This window comes from Canis aureus, chromosome 6 (assembly GCF_053574225.1).
Source record: "Canis aureus isolate CA01 chromosome 6, VMU_Caureus_v.1.0, whole genome shotgun sequence".
Lineage (NCBI taxonomy): Eukaryota > Metazoa > Chordata > Mammalia > Carnivora > Canidae > Canis > Canis aureus.
The window spans coordinates 73,352,281-73,368,337 of record NC_135616.1 but is presented as its reverse complement, the minus strand read 5'-3'; the positions used below and the strand labels follow the sequence as shown (position 1 = coordinate 73,368,337).

The following is a 16,057-nucleotide window of genomic DNA, read 5'->3' as shown; positions in this document are numbered from 1 at the left end:
TAAGTTGATGTTGTGTAAGACTTGAGACAGACTGATTACGTTAGGAGGAACCAGGCATGGCAGTGGTCAGAGGATGGGGTGTACAGATATCCATTCATCTATGCATATTTGAGGCAATTAGGTGCCATACCCTGTGTGGGGTTGAGGAGACAATGGTGTACAAAAGAGGCCCTCGTCTCACCTCCATGTTGCTTCAGTCCTGCACTAGATTGTAACATGTGGCTCACATGGTCTACAAAAGGACATTTTTTTATTCCACACAGTGTTTTTCTTATTAGTTGTTAACATCTGGAAATGAGTAAATTTCACATGCAAATCCAGATATTTAGTGTCTCTTTAAAAATTATTATATATGACAACACTAGGCAGGATTTCTGAATCTCCTGGAGCTCGGCAGTGATGTGCTCCTTATATTGATCGTATATGGTACAGTCTCACTGCCCTTAGACTCATAGATTACCTACCATCCTTTCCCGTGGACTTTGACTTTGACACACACATAGAATAGGAAAAAACACATGTCTGACGCACACAGTGAGGACTGAGTAAGACTTGGGTCTGAACACCTGGAAGTCCTTAGCTAAGCTATTGTGACTGCTCTACACATTCCCCACATTTTGTCTGGTCTTTTCTGCTGACCTTGTTTCAACACCATTGAAGACCTTCTTTCTCCTCAAGGATCTCATACACCTCAAAACTATTTCAAATCACCACTCATTATTAGCACTCTAGGAAGGGTTCTCCTGGGCTCTGACCCTGGAAGTCTCCCCACCCATTTACATATTTGTGTGTGTGTGTGTGTGTGTGTGTGTGTGTGTGTGTGTGTGTTAACCAATGCTTGGGGGGTAAAGAGGTTACACAGTGTTGCCTGGGCAGCCAGAGTCTTCTGCTCTTTGCTTAGCTGGCTAGTCTTATCCATTAGGCTTCAACTTAAATGTCAGCTTCCAAGAAAATCCATCATGACCATCCTACTCAAAGAAGCATGATTTTCTGGTTTGAGTCTAAAGTATCACAAAGAGAGAGAGAATATGAGAGAAACTCAGGCATCAGAGAACTGGCTCCTACCCAAGATCTCAGGATTTCCTAATAAGAAAAGATGGTGGGGAAATGCAGGAGGGAGGCCAGCTCATAGCTGTAAGAAAGAAGCATTTATAACTGCTTCTTAGAACTGAGGATTCTGTGAAAGATTCCTGCTGGGCAATGAAGCCCCATAGTTTTGAGGGAAGGATCCAGAAAGCCAGTCATTACAGGCATCAAGCAAAAGAGCCAGCCCTCCTTGGGAGCCACACTGAAGCTCCACTTGGATGGGTCTCATTGTCTCCTTCCTGACTTTAAGGCCCTTTCTCTTTAGGCTGCCATTCCATTGGCACAAAGAAAGGCAAACTGGAGCAAAGACTTCTTTCTAGAAATGACAATTTATTTTTAATTGTCTGCTAATCAGAGTCTTCCTGTTCTTTGCAAATTTCCTCCAAAACAATATGTTTTTGTTTCTTGGGCATAACTTGTCTTTTTCTTCAAAAACAAAACAAAAAACCTTGTTTTTGAAATTGCCACCAAAATCCAGTACATTTAGACCCACATCATATAAGATGTTATACTCACATCATATAAGAAATAATTTCTTGAGAGGATTCTCGCCCTGGAGGTGAGTCAGCAAATGTGTGCAACTGGCAGGTGTGAAACAATGTGCTATACACTGCTGGGACAGAGACTATTCAACGTGTCCTGCCTCCAAAGAGTTTACTATATAATTTTAGTCAAAAAATTAAATAACATTGCAAGACAAGGGGTAACACATGGCTGTATCAAAGGGATACTGGACAAATCATGTAAACTTAAGTACTATGAACACTTGAAGGAAAGAGAGATTAGGTTTGAAGGGTCAAGAAAGCCTGTCGCAAAAAGAAAAGAGTTGAGCTGGTTATTGAAATATTGGGGAGAATTTACATGAGTTTGAAGTACAAGCAAGTACAACAAGAGATGACATTCCATGGGTAAGGGGAGGGGAGGGCTGGTGAGGAGTTAAAGCAAAGACCAGTAGTGCACCCAAGCTGTAGATCTATGCCTTTTCTCAAGAGTGTCCCCAGGAGGCCCTGGTTTTGCCTGCTTATTACCATCCCCCGAAATATTCCATTATTTTATTAGTTCCCCATATAAATTATTTATCTGAGAGATGACTGATGCTGACCAGCTCTGATAAGTAATATCTTCGATGGGAAATGCTGCTGGAGGGACAAGGGTCTCCTGTGGCTGCCAAAACATCGAAAAATCAATTTTAATTCCTGTGTGTGTGTGTGTGTGTGTGTGTGTGTGTGTGTGTGAAGATCTTTGAGAACAGGGGGGTTCAGATGAAGGCTGCCCTTTCTAGTGGGTCTCCATCCAATCTCCAAATTAGATTTCTAGGAGCCACATTAGGGAAGTGGCCTGGGGATGCTACTCCTGGTGTTGTTTGTTATAAAGCAACTATAATAACTTGACTGGGAGCAGAACATTAAAAGGTCGCCTCATTTTATCTCCAATATGCTTCCTTTGAAAAAAGTCACCTCGCAGCCACATTTGGGGAATGATTTGTCAGTGTATTTACCTTCTCCTTGTCATTCAGGCTGAGCTTAGCCGTCAGAAAGATCATCACCTTCCAGACTGTTTCGAAAAGCTCATAAAAGCTTTGCACAATTACTTTTGCTTCCTTTACCAACAAATGCCTCTCTTAACTGCTCGGCTGCTGGTGGCTTCCTTGCTGTTCTACGGAGCTGCTCTGTTCTCAAAGGCTACCAGTAATTGCCAATAGCATGCCCCTTTCAGGAAACCTGAGCTGTAATAGTTAAAAATTTACAAGGCCGATAGGGAACTTGAAATTAAATGAAGCAGAGAAGGGGCTCTGATTCACTTTACAAAATATTCTTCATGTGTCTGGCATGCTTCCTTTGTGCTCTTGCAGAATTAAACACGAGTCACTTTCTCCTGGGTAAAGGAGGAGATGTCACTTAGACTTTACCAACCTAACAGCAACTGTGCCCTATAGGAAGAACAGTTAATGCCAACGCAGGCACAGGGCACCTGGGTGGCCCATTGATAGAGCATCTGACTCTTGGTTTGGGCTCAGGTCATGGTCTCAGGGTTGTGGGATCGAGCCCCACATCAGGCTCCACTCTCAGCGAGGAGTCTGCTTGAAATTCTCACTGTCCCTCTCCATCTGCTCTTCTCCCGCTTGTGCTCTTTCTCTCTCCCTCTAATAGATAAATCCTAAAAAAATTAAAAAAAAGTCAACACTAGGCACAGCATTTTAAAATTTTTATTATTATTTTTATTTAAATTCAATTTGCCAACATATAGTATAACACCCAGTGCTCAACCCATCAAGTAGGCACAGCACTTGACCTCTGTCAGATAAAGCTTGGGTTTATGTTTTTCAATAATCGGATATCCTTGAGCCTTCAGTGTCCTGGTCTTTGATATATATAATACACACATACACACACACACCTATGATTTGCCAAAGTGTCTGGATAATTCTAAAGAGACTTCTGAATTCCACTCACCTCACAAAATTTTGTGGAGTGTCTCCTGCACGCTTAGCATGAAAATATATGAAGCTGCCATGAGACAGGTTTGACCATCTTCCTGAAGTTTTCCCACAGATGGTAAGCAAGGATTAAGCTCAAGGTTTCATCCCACATGTGTTGACTTGGATTCTCTCCGGTGTTTTATAGATCATCTCATCCTGGAGGAGATTTGGGAGGTCTACATTCAATTTGCCTCTTTAATCCCAGGAGGAAGCAGTCTTTCTCACTCCCCTGAGGGTGTTCAGATCCATGGAGAATCCTAGCCACTAGTGTGATATTCCTGTGCATTCTTCAGAGGAAATCATGGTGAATTCACTATACTGGTCACTACTTTTCATTTCTCTCCATATGTGTCTTAAAATTAAAAATTACCAGCCTATCAGTGAGAATTGCTTTTGGCTTCAACAGAAAAATTCACAAAAGCAGTTGGGCGGTTACTTTTGTGCAAAAAAGCAGTCCAGAGGACTCCTCTGATGAGGAATAGTGCAGTAGCCCCAAGATACCAGCAGATGCCAGGTGCCTGTGCTTCTGCTCAGTCGCCCCAGTGAGCATCTGTCATCCTTATGGTCATAAGTATGCTGGCTTCCATTCTAGAAGACAATAGAAGAACAACAAGCAAGGGAAGAAATGTAAAAATGAGATGACTCTGTACCCCTCCCAGGACCTTTCCAGAAGTTCCAACCAGTGATTTCCATTTACACCTAATGGCCAGAACTATTCTATTCAGCTACCTTATGCACAAGGAGGCGCTGGGGAATACCTAGGCTCATTGCCACCCTAAACAAAGTCAGAGTTGAATCATTAAGAAAAAAGGAGAAGAGGGATGCCAAATAATCTATAGCATCCACCAGAAAAAGTAAGAATCCTTTGTTCTCTTTAGAAAGCATGAAAATTAACATATATTACAGAGTCTACAAATGAAAAATCATCACATTTCTTGTAAGGATAACCAGAAGCTTCCATTCCTTTGTTTTTCTTTTGCTGGCCTTGCAAATTTCTTACAGTTGGTATTTACTGTGGCCAAATCTAATTCATTCATTTATGAAGCTATCTCAGGCACCAGCAGAAGTCATAAACTATTCATCTCTGGAATGTTTATATTTGAGAAGGTCACAGTATTGAGTGTATGTATACCCCAAGGCCCCGTCTCTCCATGTGGGCCTCTTGTGGCCTGGGCCTGCTATTTTCCTTTAAACAGTGAAATGAGATGTACACAGCTCAAAATATATATTGTGCTTTCCCACAAGCTCCAGAGAACTGCCAGTAAAAGAGGTTCAGATCCTCTCTGACTCCTGTTTTCCTTTCCACCTACCTTGCAATCCCTATCGCCTTTGACCATATCTAAGTATCTGGTGATTAGAATGGCTTTACTTTTCTTCATGACTTTTTCCCCATTATGGATACCTCTGGAATCTTAATCTCAAAATGTAGAAGGGGGACGATTTCAGTTCCTGAATCTTTCATCCTGAAACCCCAAATAAAAAGGGAGATTCAAAGAGAGAAATCCTGGCTTTCTAGGAAGGAGTGAGCCTGGAATCCCTTCTATACCACAAAGCCTTTGCTCACCTGCTCTTTGGAATGACCTTGTGACTGAGCAGGAGAGAAAGCTAAATGAATGATTGCACTGATATTGGCACCGATTAGCTTTGGGGTTGAGATGGCCCATGTAGCAGGAATATAAAGAGAGAAATAATGTGTTCATTCTATGGCACATTAACATATTATTGTATTGAATCAGAACAACAACTTTGAAGAGTAAAATTGAACCTCTTTTAGCATGAGGACAGAGAATTCAGCAAAGTTAAGTGACTAACTCGAATACCCAAGGCCAGGGTCCCCTCTGATACTTATTACCCACACAATTTCTCATTTCCTAAAGCAGAATCTAGAGTCTCTTACCTTTCATGGCTTGCCCACCACTCCTGCAAGAGTACCTCCTCCCAGTAAGTCTGGTTTTGGGTTGAGTCTGGGTCCAACTGCTCCCTACTCCCATGCTGCCACCTGGCTGGTGGTCATCACTGCCTGCCCTCCCCAAACCCTCCACTTGTTTGTCAGCTTCTGGAATTCTGGGATGTGGTTCTCTCTTCCTGTCATGCTGCTTTCACTTCTTCTAGGCCTCAAAGTCTCCAGGGAGAGAGGTGCTAGGAAGGCCTCCCCTCTTCAGTGCCCGGAAGCCCATACATTGCTTCCATTCTACCCAACACCATTCACACTATGCTTAGCAGTGAAACAAACCATTGTCATTGAAGGCTAACAGGGCTAATGTCAGGGTAATATCACACATTCTGGAGCCACCTGTAAGGAGGCCATTGCTCCCCAAATTGTCTAGGTCTGTAAAACCCACAGCCAACTTCACTCAGCCTGGTGAGTTCTCCCTTCTGTCCACAAGCGAAGAACCCACCAGAACTCTCCTCCAGGGGAAATCTACCCCACTGCTATCCCCAGACAGAACAAAACAATCCCTCCAACCCTGGGGAGAATGCACTTCTATTTTGTTATGCAGTTTTATACAGTTCACTTAATTTCCCCATTCTATTTTATTTTATTTTATTTTATTTTATTTATTTATTTATTTATTGGCTGGGTACAGTATACTTTATTGATGGTACATGACAAGGTAGGGCTCCCCAAACCCCTCCCTTTCCTCGGGGTCTGGGATGTAAATTGGAGGTCAGGAGATTCTCAGTGTGTTGGGGGATTAAGTTGGGGCAGGGACTCCCCAGCAGCTGAGGGCCTCTCTCTTCCTCTTGTTCTTGCTGGGGCTGGTGGTCCAGGAGGCTTTTACTCCTTGGAGGCCATGTGGACCATGAGGTCCACCACCCGGTTGCTGTAGCCAAATTCATTGTCATACCAGGAAATGAGCTTGACAAAGTGGTCATTGAGGGCAATGCCAGCCTCGGCATTGAAGGTGGAAGAGTGGGTGTCACTGTTGAAGTCGCAGGAGACAACCTGATCCTCAGTGTAGCCCAGGATGCCCTTGAGGGGCCCTCTGATGCCTGCTTCACCACCTTCCTGATGTCGTCATATTTGGCAGCTTTCTCCAGGCAGCAAGTCAGATCCACAACTGACACGCTGGGGGTGGGGACACGGAAGGCCATGCCAATGAGCCTCCCATTCAGCTCAGGGATGACCTTGCCTACAGCCTTGGTGGCACCAGTGGAGCAGGGATGATGTTCTGGGCAGTCCCTCGGCCGTCATGCCACAGCTTCCCACAGGGGCCGTCCATGGTCTTCTGGGTGGCAATGATGGCATGGACTGTGGTCATGAGGCCCTCCACGATGCCAAAGTGGTCATGGATGACTTTGGCCAGAGGAGCTGAGCAGTTGTTGGCGCAGGAGGCATTGCTGACAATCTTGAAGGAATTGTCATACTTCTCAAGGTTCACACCCATCACAAACATGGGGGCATCAGCAGAAGGAGCAGAGATGATGACCCTCTTGGTCCCGCCCTTCAAGTGAGCTCCAGCCTTCTCCATGGTGGTGAAGACCCCAGTGGACTCCACAACATACTCAGCACCAGCATCACCCCATTTGATGTTGGCGGGGTCTCGCCCCTGGAAGATGGAGATGGACTTCCCATTGATGACAAGTTTCCCGTTCTCAGCCTTGACCATGCCGTGGAATTTGCCAAGGGTAGAATCATACTGGAACATGTACACCATGTAGTTGAGGTCAATGAAGGGGTCCTTGATGGCGACAATATCCACTTTGCCAGAGTTAAAAGGAGCCCTGGTGACCAGGCGCCCAATACAGCCAAATCCATTCACTCCGACCTTCACCATCGTGTCTCAGGGACTAGACTGGCCCTGCACCAGAAGATGCCGCTGTCTGTCGAACGGGGAGGAGCAGAGAGCCTAACTTCACCATTTTAGACAAAACCCAAAGCTGTGCCTTTTCTGACCAAAAAAATAATAATAATAATGAAAGTATGTTTCTAAACAAAAGAATAAATTTCCCCCTGAGATAAATTCTGTGACTCTCTTAGAATGGGGGGGAAAAGTCCATCTATATTTAGTTCCTGATTTAACAGTAAGTCCTCCTTCCCTACATCTGCCTGGGAGCGATGACTGTGTATTTAGAGCCCCAGATTCCAATTCAAGCACTGTCACGAGCTGTGTGATTCGGGACAAAGGCTCCTATTTCTCTGGCTCTCCATTTCTATGAATAAAGACATGGGGAGAACTAAATGATCTCTCCAAGACTTCTAGTAGCATTGAAATTCAAAAATTTCATTCAAAACTAAATATTTGAGAAATCAAAAAAAAAAAAATCCAGATTCATACGTCTCAATATTCCCGGTTTGGGAATTAGGCTAAATTTGCCTATGATTCCTCAGGCGGAAAGGCAGGATTAGAGGGTTCCAACTCAATTGAACACAAAGCTATTTCAGCAACCATGGGTTCCAGCTGAGAAGCCCAGCAAGCAGGCTTCTAATAGCCTCCCCTGACCCCATGGAGAGTCGACTTTGCTCCCTGGGGGTGATATTGGAGAGCCGATGCCCTACAGGCAGCACAAGCAGGAATTTTATTATTATTGGTTTTGCAATTTGTTCCCATTTTGCTGTCATTTGCCTTAGTGGCCGTGGATCTCTACATTAAGATTTCGATTCCATTCCCCCAGGGCTCCCGTGTTTTATGGAGATCGCTTGTGTTTGCTGTCTTTACTGCAGTTGGTGTACAGCCTCTGGCTGCTGTGTTGAGCATAATCAAATGTCATTTATGAAGTCCTCCTGCCACTGGAGACCGAGGGAGAGCTGTGTGGCCTGTGCCTGAGCAACTCAAAGAGACAGGCAGCCTCGGAAGCGTGCTTCTAGCTGCTGATAAATCCGGCTGAGGCTTGATTATTTCTGACCCTGGCTTGCCGGTTGTAAGTACAGGTCACTTAAGTCTGCTCCAATGAGTTTCTTCCAGATGGGAGTGCCAGGTGCTGCCTGACAACGGAGCTGAGATCCTCTTCCTGAGTCACTTGCCTGGAAGAAGCAGACCGTGGGAGGCCACATAGGTAGCAGGAAAAGCGATGGACTCCAATCCTGGACAGACAAGGTTCTAGTCCTGGCTCACCTATCCTTTCACTGTGTGGCGTCCACAGTCATTTCTAGGGCTCCCCTTACTCATCTGTGGAGTTGGGTTTGATGAAATGATCACTGAGGATCCTCTGACTCTAAATCATTCTTTGTCCTTCTGATGTAGTACTTTGCCCGCTTAGCATCCTTCTGTGTGCTTGATTCCCGACTTGTGTCCACTCTCCACTTTCTGCATCTCACTATCTGGTAATGAATCTTGTCCTTCCAGCATCTGATCCTGGAATGCTTGCTACCCACTCAACAATAACTTCTTCCAAGTTCTTTCTTCCCTAAACTTTCTTACTAGAATCACTAATGGCAAAATCACTATTGCAAAATCCAATGGGCACATTTTAGTTGCTGTTCCTACTTTGATATCTCAACAAATTTCAATGGAGCTGCCACTCTTTCTTTCTTAATAGACTTGCTTTGATAAAGTCTCATGGTCCTGTTTTTTTTTTTTTTTCTCACCTCACTGACGACTCCTTCTCTATGCAACCTCTAAGTGATAATTGTATGCCACCAACTCCCACATTTTAATCTCTAGCTTAAATTTCTCTTTTGAAGGACACCTGGGTGGCTCAGCAGTTGGGCATCTGCCTTTGGCTCAGGTCGTGATCCTGGAGTCTCAGGATCGAGTCCCGCATCAGGATCCCTGCATGGAGCCTGCTTCTTCCTCTGCCTATGTCTCTGCCTTTTCCTCTGTGTGTGTGTGTGTGTGTGTGTGTGTGTGTGTCTCATGAATAAATAAATAAAATCTTTACATGAGAGACTCTTAACTCTGGGAAACAAACAAGGGGTAGCAGAAGGGGAGGTGGACAGGGGGATGGGGTGACTTGGTGACGGGCACTGAGTGGGGCACTTGATGGGATGAGCACTGGCTGTTATACTATATGTTGGCAAATCAATCTCTAATAAAAAATACATATTAATAAAAAAAATTTTTAAATAAATTTATTGGGGGATTCCCTGGGTGGCTCAGTGGTTTAGCGCCTGTCTTTGTCCCAGGGCGTGATCTGGGAGTCCCGGGATCGAGTCTCACATCGGGCTCCCTGCATGGAGCCTGCTTCTCTCTCTGCCTCTCTCTCTCTCTCTCTCTGTCTCTCATGAATAAATAAATAAAATATAAATAAATAAATAAATAAATAAATAAATTTCTCTTTTGAGCTCCAGATGCTTCTATGCAAATGTTGGTTTAGCCTCTCTGTTTAGAAGTTCCACGGACTCCTCAAATCCAGTGTGTCTTGAACTAAATTTCATATCTTCCTCCTATTACCAGACCTCTAAGACCAGTTTCTTGAGTCTCAATGTCATAGAAATGAGCATTGAACTTGAGAGAAAGAAAGCAGGTATTTATTAGGGACAGCTTGTATACCAGGGAGCCAACAAGACAGAGGAATATCACTCTCTGATTGTGTAGCATGCAAGGTTTCTAAAGACGCTTTTCCAAAGAGTGAAAGGCTGGGAGTAGGCAAGTGTCCTTCAGTCTCACAGGCATTATTTTGTGGTCATTACTTTTTAGTGGACACAAGACAATCACAGGATGCCTTTGTTCTTGATCAACATTCTCTTAGGGCTCCTGGACAATAAAAATACTTACGCAAGCGGCTTTAAAATGTTTCTTCTAATTTCGTCCAGGCAACCATTACTCCCTCATGGCTATTTGCTCTCATTTATTCTCTTCCCGAGAAGGAGGTGTTTGTGTCCAAGCATATGAAAATTTTTAACCCTTGCCTCAGACCAGTTTGCAGGAGCCAAGTTCCTCTTGCTTTCCTTATACTCTCTCATTCCTGCCTATAATTGGCTCCTATTTAGCATTCCCTTCATCAGTGCATGCCTTCTCTGTTCACCTTTTGGTCAAACCACAAACCTGAGAGTTGTCCTAAATACTTCCCTTTTCTTCATCCAATTCAAGTCCAAGTCCTTTTGTGATTACCTCCAATGTATACCCCAAATAAGCCTTCTTCTTTCCATCTATCTTCATTACCATACCTGGTCTGAATCACATTTTTTTTCCTGGATTATCTAGGTTCATTCCCATCCTAATTCAGCCTCTCTACAGCAGTTAATATGATCATTCCTAAGCATAAATATTACCCTTTTACTCCTCCTTTAATGGATTTCCAAAATGTCCTACTTGGCCTCCAAAGCATTGCATGACTGGGCTCCTAAGGGAACACTGACTCTGGCTTTCCTTTAATTCTTCATATTTACTATGCCAACTATAGCCTCACAGACTTTAAAGACAACCTTCCTTCTCTTTGTAATGCTCTTCTCAAAATTTCACCTGGCCACCTCCTCCTAATGACTTTTCCTTAAAAACTCTCCATCTAAAAAAAACAAAAACAAAAAAACAAACAAACAAAACTCTCCATCTAAATCAGGTGTTTCTGATTCTGTCTTATAACATCCAATAGTGTCCTTTCATATAATCATCAATATTTTAAATTATATATCATTTTGTTTAATTATTTAATTATGGGATCCCTGGGTGGCGCAGCGGTTTAGCACCTGCCTTTGGCCCAGGGCGCGATCCTGGAGACCTGGGATCGAATCCCACGTTGGGCTCCCGGTGCATGGAGCCTGCTTCTCCCTCTGCCTGTGTCTCTGCCTCTCTCTCTCTCTCTCTCTGTGACTATCATAAATAAATAAAAAATTTTAAAAAAATTATTATTTAATTAATATTTGTCTCCCTATCTGGACTACAAGCTCCATAAAGGCAGTGACTATGCACGTTTTCTACTTTATTCAATCTCTAATGCCTTTTTCAGAAGCTTTTATATAATAAAGACTCAGTATATATTCAAATCCTACTTTCTCTTCATCGTTTCACTAATCACCTACTTGCTGAGTCTCAGAATCTCATATCCTAGTTTTTGATATATAGCACATTTAACCTCTTTGTAGCAGGATGTTTATTTTTTTAATTTTTTATTTTTGTAGCAGGATGTTTAAATTGAAATTTTATAATGAGTTACAATTATACTGGATACCACCTTCAGATACACAATCAAGATGCAGATTTTCAGAGGAAATGATAAAAATCAGTGTCATGATTCTTGAACCTCCTCATCCACATTAAGGTTATATATTAAGGGACAAAAGAATATAAATTCACAGGGCACCTGGGTGGCTGAGTTGGTTAAGCGTCTGATTCTTGGTTTCAGCTCAAGTCACCATCTCAGGGTCATGAGATTGAGCCCCATGTCAGGTGGAGTCTGCTTGAGATTGTCTCTTTCCCTCTCCCTCTGGCCCTCCTCCTCCTCCTCCTCCTCTTTCTTCTTCTTCTTCTTCTTCTTCTTCTTCTTCTTCTTCTTCTTCTTCTTCTTCTTTTTCTTCTTCTTCTCTCTCTCTCTTTCTCTCTCTCAAATAAATTAATAAATCTTTAACAAAAAGAGAGAGAGAACACGAATGCAGAGATTTGTGATGAGAATCTCTTTGGGGATATAGGACTATGAGTATCTCCTTTTGACCTTCACCTAACTCTAAGAAAGTTAGGTTCAATGAGAACACTCAGTGGATCTGAGATGTGTTCCTGTGCTTGGATGTGGGATAAGGGTACCACGATGTATTGATATCTTAATTCCATTCCGGAAATCAAGAGAACAAAAGATAAACTGGCTAGAGGCTTTGGCAGTAGAACAAAGGAGGGTTTCTGTTGACTATTCACCCATCCAGCAAGAAATAAAAGTTGTCAGATCAAAGGATACCAAAGACAGAGCCAGAATTAGAGTCTTTAAACTGCTTTTCAGCATAGCCCACCTGAAAGTTTGTCAAGACCAGAGAGAACCAGGAGGTGGATCACGGACTTTTAAAAACTGAAGGGGATTCAAGATTCAATAATAAAATTGGGCCAGAGAATCATACACCCAGGTTAGGTAACTGAAGGTCAGAAACTACCAGTGAAACGATATCTCCAAAAAACTTCTGAAGATCAGCCTCATGAAAGAGACAGAAAGAAGTGTCTACCTCTTGAGTCTGACTGTGCAAATTTTCTGCTCCCCTTATCTCTTCTCATGCCCCCCATCCCCATCCCCCATTCCACACTCCACTCTACCCTGGATGGTCAGATAAAATATAGAGAAAAAACTGACCACACCATCTTTCCCGAAGGCAGGAAACTCCATCTGCAACATGCCCCTAGCAAGAAGATGAAGGAGGAAAATATGACCTTTCAATGAAGTTGGAAGCTTTGGTTATTATATAAGAATGGACATGTTTATTACCAAATTGAGTTTGTCTTTGCAATTTTAAATAAACATAGGTCTTTGTCTTTACTAGAAGAGACCAGAAATGTTGTGAGGTTCACCCTAGTTTATGTCCATGGGAAAGGAAAGACCTCTACCACTGAGCAAGTATAAAAAAGACAGTGGGTAATAAATATAAAAGTGCTTTCCAACCAAATCTCGTGAGTCTTGCTTTTTTATAGAAATAACTACATCGGGCAGCCCCGGTGGCATGGGCAGCCCCGGTGACAGAGCGGTTTGGCCCCGCCTGAAGCCTGGGGTGTGATCCTGGAGACCCAGGATCAAGTCCCACATCGGGCTCCCTGCATGGAGCCTGTTTCTCCCTCTGTCTGTATCTCTGTCTCTCTTTCTCTGTGTCTATGAATAAATAAATAAAATCTTAAAAAAAAAAGAAAAAGAAATAACTACATCTATAATGTGTAGGTAAATAACCCTTTTGAAGAAACATGAAAGAAGTATTTTATACTTATGGTAGGCTTATGATATTTAAAATATATTAGGCTAACTGCAGTAGCAAATAACCTTTCAAAAATGCATAGCACAAACACAATAGAAGCTCATTTTTTTTTGCCAGTAGGGTGAACAGTTGCTATTATTCAAGGACCAGGACTGATGGAGTTTCTGCCATTTTTAGGAGTTGGATTTTGTTCTTTAGAGGTATTCTCATTCCTGCCACCTAGAAGAAGAAATGCACAAGACGCGCCCACGGGAAGTTTTCATGGGCCAAGCCTGGGTGTGGCACATATCACTTCCATGTCACGTTCTATAACTGGCCTTTTGTTACACAGATGCACCTACCAGCAGGAAAGCTGGCATCACAATCTGTCCAGGAGGGGGAGGAAAGCATGGACTTCAGTGAGATGTTAGCAGTTGCTTCTGCAAGGAGCATTATAAAACAATAATTACAGGTTATACTGATACACACAGGCCTCATCAGCCTATGGATATAAGTGAGGTCACATTAATATTTATATCCAAATTTGCAAAGACTTCTGTATCAACTGATTAACTACAGATCCTCAATGCCCCATGTAAGCTTATGCAGATTGTTTGTGGGAGCTCTAGCAAGATATCTAATGAGCTCAAAAATAATTCCATTAATGGTACCCTACTCTGAATTCCTCACACCACCAACAAAAACAAGAAAAAAATGATAATAACATTCCTTATGGAAGCAAAAAGTATAATAACAAACAAAATACAGGCAGATCTGAGAGATATTGCAAGTTGAGCTGCAGACAACCACAAGAAAGGAAATAATCACAATAAAGTGACTCAAGTGGGTTATTTTGGGTTCTCACTGCACTAAAAAGTTATGTTTATATATGCTGTAGTCTAGCAGGTATGAAGTAACATTATATTTAAAAAACTATGTATATGCCTCAATAAAAAATGTTTTATTGTTGAAAAATGCTAACCATCATCTGAGCTTTCAGCAAGTCATAATCTTTTTTCTGGGAAGGTCTTGTCTCAATGTTGATGGCTTCTGACTGATTAGGGCAGTGATTGCTGAAGGTTGGGTGTCAACTTCTTAAATTAAGACAACAATGAAATTTGCTACATCAATGGACTCTTCCTTTCACAAACAATTTCTTAGTTGTATGTGGTACTGTTTGATAGCCTTTTACCTAGAGTAGAACTGCTTTCAAAATTGGAGTTAAGCCCCTCAAACCATGCCACTGTTTTTTCAACTCAGTTAATGTAATATTCAAAATCCTTTGTTGTCATTCCAACAGCCTTCATGGCATCTTCACCAGTAGATTCCATCTCAAGAAACCACTTTCTTTGCTCATCCATAAGCAATCCTCATTCATTCAAGTTCTATCAGGAGATTGCAGCAATTCACTCATGGCTTCAGGCTTCACTTCTGATTCCAGTTCTCTTGATATTTCCACCACATCTGCAGCGACTTCCTCCAATGAAGTCCTGAACCCCTCAAAGTCATCCGTGAGGGTCAGAATCAACTTCTTCCAAACTCCCGGAATGCTGATATTTGAATCTCTTCTCATGAATCAAATGTTCCTAATGGCATCTTGAATGACGAATTCTTTACAGAGATTTCTCAATTTACCTTGTCCAGATTTATCAAAGGAATCACCATATATGCAGCTATAGCCTTACCAAATGTATTTCTTAAATAAGACAAAAAGTCAAAATTACTCCTTGATCCATGGGCTGCAGACTGGATGGTTTGCAGAATGGATTATTTTGCAGGCAAGAAAACATTAATCTCATTGGACATCTCTACCACAGCTCTTGGTAACCAGTTGCACTGTCAAGGAGCAGTAATCTTTTGGAGGGAATCTTTTTTTGGGGGGTAGGGGGGCAGTAGGTCTCAACAATGGACTTAAAATATTCAGTAAATCATGTTGTAAACAGATTTTTTTTTATCATATCATCCAGGCTTTGTTGTTCCATTTATAGAGCATCAACAGAGTAGATTTAGCATAATTCTGAAGGGCCCTGGGACTTTTGGAATGCTAACTGAGCATAGGTTTCAACTTAAAGTCACCAGTTGCACAGCTCCTGACAAGAGAGTCAGCCTATCCTTTGAAGCTTTGAAGTCAGGCATTGACTTCTCTCTAGCTATGAAAAGTCCTAGATGGCATCTTCTAATAGAAAATTGTTATTTAGTGTAGCCAGCTTCATGAATTCTTGTAGTTAGATCTTCTGGGAAACTGGCTGCAGCTTTTACATCAGCACTTGATGCTTCTTCTTGCACTTTGATGTTATAGAGACAGCTTTTTTCTGTAAACCACACAAACCAACCTTTGCTAGCTTCAAGCTTTTCTTCTGAAACTTCCTCACTTCTCTCAGCCTCCACAGAATTGAAGAGTCAATATCTTGCACTGCATTGGGTTTTGGCTTAAGGGAATGGTGTGGTTCACTTGATCTCCTATTCAGACCACTAAAACTTTCTCCATGTCAACAATAAGGGTGTTTCCCTCTCTTCTTATCCATGTGTTCCCTGGAGCAGCACTTTTAATTTCCCTCGAGAACTTTTCCTTTGTATTCACAAATTGGCTAACTGGCACAAGAGGCCTAGCTATCAGCCTACCCAGCTTTCAACATGCCTTCCTCACTAAGCTTATTCGTTTCTAGCTTTTGATTTATTATTTTAATTTTGTATTTATTTATGATAGTCATAGAGAGAGAGAGAGAGGCAGAGACATAGGCAGAGGGAGA

At 42.3% G+C, this 16,057-nt stretch overlaps 1 long non-coding RNA gene and 1 pseudogene across 1 annotated transcript in view; both read right to left on the bottom strand.

Annotated features, from left to right (window-relative positions):
• Window positions 1–3,327: 3,327 nt before the first annotated feature.
• The window catches only part of LOC144315271 (uncharacterized), a 35,122-nt gene continuing 22,392 nt past the window's right edge, over window positions 3,328–16,057 (bottom strand). The window contains exon 4 of the long non-coding RNA XR_013381014.1: window positions 3,328–4,153. This is a non-coding gene — a long non-coding RNA (uncharacterized LOC144315271). The remainder of the gene's footprint in view (window positions 4,154–16,057) is intronic.
• LOC144315270 (glyceraldehyde-3-phosphate dehydrogenase pseudogene) lies at window positions 6,225–7,359 on the bottom strand (annotated as a pseudogene).